The sequence below is a fragment of the Varroa jacobsoni genome, unplaced genomic scaffold (assembly GCF_002532875.2).
Source record: "Varroa jacobsoni isolate VJ856 unplaced genomic scaffold, vjacob_1.0 scaffold_1364, whole genome shotgun sequence".
In the NCBI taxonomy this organism is placed as follows: domain Eukaryota; kingdom Metazoa; phylum Arthropoda; class Arachnida; order Mesostigmata; family Varroidae; genus Varroa; species Varroa jacobsoni.
In genome coordinates this window covers 373811-378363 of record NW_019214266.1, presented here as the reverse complement: position 1 = coordinate 378363, position 4553 = coordinate 373811, and positions in this window count along the sequence as shown.

Genomic DNA, 4553 nt, shown 5'->3' with positions numbered 1-4553 from the left:
AACGGCCAATGACCATGATTTACACGACTGAAATACATATATAGTCTACAATATATGTATATATGTGTCTAAAATGATGACGACGAAGACAACGCCACTGGACGATGTTGTATAAGTCCGTCTGTTGTCTCCAGATGTCCACCTTCGCCGCCATCCTTGACGCGGCCACCGATCCGACATCACTTTCAGCCAGCGGGGTATCTTCGCTGCATTCTCGGCTCACTCACTCACCGACGCTATGTAGACAGTAACACTAGTAGAAGCAGTAGGACGATCAACAGCAGCAGCAAAAACAGATCTGTAGCTGCTCGGGAGTGATGCTTCAAAGAGCTGACGGAGCCCCGGAGCATTGCGACGCTCGCTTCGGAGCAAGGCGCTAGTTAGGTCGTCCAGATTTGGATCGTAGCCATTGAATCTGTTTCGTTCTTTCTGTCTCCACCGATATCGTCCTACCCTTACAGTATCAACCATGGCTCCTGGCCGTGGTAGTCACATTTACTTAGTGCTGTTTAAATTCTCTTCTCTCTTCCTGCGAACTGACCAGAAGATCTCTTCTCGCTGTGTTGCAATACCGTGTCTCGAACGTGTCAAGTTCTTCGCGATGCTCTGAATAAACGTCAAACGAATCCTCTTGTCGATTCTCCCGACACTCTATGACTCCCTTTTGAAGAAGGAGTGTACCGCATTGGACAACCGGTCACCGAAAGACTACGTAATAAGCATCAAAGGTAACTGGTCCCGCAACGGGGGTATGAGCCGATGCGAGCGGGGGGGGGGGGGGGTCTGCTGTTATTGGTTCGTTAGACTGTTATTACTGTTATTATCAGTGCTAGCAGATCATGTTGAATGGGACTAGCTGCCTTCAGCCCGACAACACCGCATCGTCACATGAAACACAAATGAACTCTCCAGAAACCTTACGGTAATCTCCCAGTACTATCCAACGATGGTGTTCATACGGGAACAGCTGCAGTGGGTTGCCAGTGCTCCATTCACTCCGCCGGCAAGTGAATTCCGCCAGCCCTCGACGCGCAGGTAACGTCGTAGGCTGCGTACGATTTTAGAAACGAAATAACTTGTTGAGAAGACAATGCGTTAGTTTGTGGTTGCGGTCACAACCATCGTTGAATGCAATACTAGAGCCCATAGAAGTACCAGTATTAACTCCTGGTTTGGTTGCGATACAAGCAAAAAGGTGAGAAGATGTTAGGGGCGCAGTGATCCCCCGGCTTCCTAAAAAAGACAGTATTAGAAAGAGGCCTTCGACCCCCACTGGTCGCGTGGATTCTCTGGATTGAATCATCCTATTCAGAGAGCCGCCCGCGACTCTCGCTATGGGAGGGAAGCTATTCTACGATTCATTGGATGACAACGAAAACCGCCGTCGCCGTCTCCCACGATGTGTGGATGAGCTGCCCGCTAGCGTAAAAACACATAGATACAGTAGGCAGATCGACGGAAGGATGCCCAGATACAAACACACACATACACAGACATAATTCGACATGCAACGAACCTTCTGCTCTACCCGTTTACTTTTTGGTCAATGGAAGAGTAGTTAGGGCTGCGGTGGTGGAAGGTCGTCGGTGTCGGGCGCTTTTACTGGGTAGCCCAGACTCAAGCAGAATCGACTACTCGAAAGGATAACAACGGTAGGAAGGGAGTGCGAGCACTAATCGAAAACGTATGGAAGAAATATGAGTGAAAAAGGGCTAGAAGCTAAAAATCTCTGTTTCGCAGTACGCATTTTCTTGGGCAATGACACACGCTCGACTACATCGACTCATCAGTCTGAGTACAGAAACGGCTGTTTAGCGCGTCGGAGGTTCAGTGGGGCCGGTCTGTGCGGACGCCGTTAGACGCGGCGCGCTCCGCTAACTCTCTGTGACACGCCGACCACGGTGACGAGTCAAATGCGATTGGTTGAGACTAGGCGTTACCGTATCGTTGTATTAAGTGTGGCTTGAAAGTACATTCATGCGTGTGGTCTGAAAAATTGAGAGGTGAAGCCAGAAATCGCGGCGGTTTCGATATCGTAAGACACGTTATAGTCTACTAGCAATAAAATTATAGTCTTTTTATCATTATTGTCATGGTAAAATAAATGTCTCGAGTTTTACATCTGCACTTAAGCCGTTAGGCAGCGTCATGCTTATTAACGTGATGGCTTAACTGGGCATAAACGTAGCGCATGGGTACCCGTCTTGTTACCTCAACCTTTAAATGTGTACTTCAATTTCATTTTTGGTAAAAATAGTTTTAAAAATACTGTGCAGAAGCTGAACAGTTTGAAGAGACTATGAGAGAAAAAGAAAGAAATCTGCACAGATTTTGTTTGAAGAAGCTGTTAGAAGTCAACATGTATAGTAAGGTTCGATCCGTTAAATGTCAAAATCTATATGTTAGTAAAGGATACGATCACTGATATCCGATAGCCCTAAGAACTCAGTGCATTTATGAAAGTTTTTTATAACCAGGCATCTAACGTGTATGAAAGCTCAACAATTGCTTGTATAGAGATGTGTTCCTCCAGGACTACGCTATCAATGTCGTAACTTTTCATACAGAACAGATCATAACGAGAATAGGCTATGCCATAAAAACTCAAATATTCGACGTGTTTATGTACTACTTCTGACTCAGGGAGAGTGTTTATTTGAAGTGTTTCAACAATTTAGCAACATAAATACAAAAATAACTGTTTCGGCCCGGTATACGAGTCAGCGAAGGTCAAACTAGGACGAAAAATGTTCAAATAGAGATGAAATACGAACGTGATTGCCTAGACGTTGTATTTAGCCTCTCGGCGTAATTTGGACATCATCATGCCGTGATGTATAATAGCGTCCCTTACTGCGGAGCTGGTTTTTCTCAGTGTGTAGAAAGCAAACCCATAGAATGTTAGCACCGATACTATACAAAAGATGTTCAACCAAATGTGTCTTAATTTGAGGAAACACAAGCAAGATTTGTTCACGGCATATGTTTTTGACGAACTAAGCTTTGTTTTAATTGTACTTCGAAGCCGAAACTCGAAGATCGTCTCTTGGGTGTTTGAGGCCCAAACAATCTGGCGAGCTTCCGTCAGGCCAATTCAAATGATATGATGGTTTTCCAGTGAAGTGCTATCACCACTGCTACATGCTAAAATAATGTTAGTACCACGTCATACTGATAGTTAGTAACATCCCATCTTTACAGAGCGGTTTAATGTTTTCTAAGTAATTCTGTCCACGACGAAGTTTATTCAATCAACACCTCCGAAAAACCTATTGTAGATATTTCTCGCATGTTTTCGACTTGCCTAACGTTTAAATGTTCCATAACGTAACTTTTATATTATTGCCTTTGTGTAAGGCATAGGCGTCTGAAATAAAAACAAAAAAATAATTAGAACGTATTGATAATTTGCGATGGGATTTTACGCATACACTGGAAACTTCCTAAGTTGCTGATGGTCATTTCCGGTATTGCATCAATGATCAGAGCAATTCTGACACCGCTATTCTGCAATGCGATTATTTTAAAGTGTCTTATTTGCATAGTCCTTTCCATGGGAATATTTCGAAAATAGTTTCAAAAACATTTTCACTTTTTCCACAAAGTTCGAATAGAACTTCTACGTACGGGCGCCCCCAGGGCAAAACTTATGTGGGTCGAGTATGGGATCAGTCTAGACTGACTTGTTTCCGCCGGAACACCACCAAACACTTATTTTCAACCCCCCTCTAAGGTTCCATTCTCCGCCAGCGAATCTTCATTTGAGAACACTACGGGCTTGTATTTTTGGTCGAGAGCGTCTGGAATCTGTCTAGAGATAGCTTATAGAAAGGCTTTTAATATATTTGGGAATATTTTTTAATATTAATAGGGGCAGTTTCGCGAATACATTTATGTGTGCCATACGCTTATGAACTAATATTTATTGATCAATAATGCATTTTTTATCTAATAAGTAAATTATATTTTTCATGTGAAATCCTATTCCGAGAAAATTCTATTTACAAAGACGAAATCGGCCTGCGAACTCATGTGAGTGTGCAGAGATTTGTGACTAGTATGCCAGGCCTCGTCGTCATCACAGAGCAACCTTCAAGCAGTGCGCTTCGGCAGAGAACCGCCGGAATCGTTCAATTTGTTTAATAATACATATCCAATCTATTCCTAGTCAACCGAATTAGTTGATTAGAGTTTTATTGATTGATCTGTATTGCGTTCGAACCCCACACTGACCAATTCAACAGTACGAGTCGGTCTTCGGAACTTCAAAATCTGACTATTTTCATAACCAATTTCTGTGTATATTTCACGGCATGATTAGGTAGCGTCGTTTAAAATGCTACATTTGTCTTTAGCGTGTTTATGCTAATTAATCATTTTTCATAAGGATCCGATGAATATTGGTCGGTGCCTTACGTTCGTTAAGCAGAGCTTGCTATTATAGTTATCTAATGTACGCTCAATGGAACGACTAGCTTCTAGTGACAACGTTTTTTTAACTCGTCAAACGTTGCCTTTGTGTGCTGCTCCTCGAACGAAGAGTCCCGCCTACC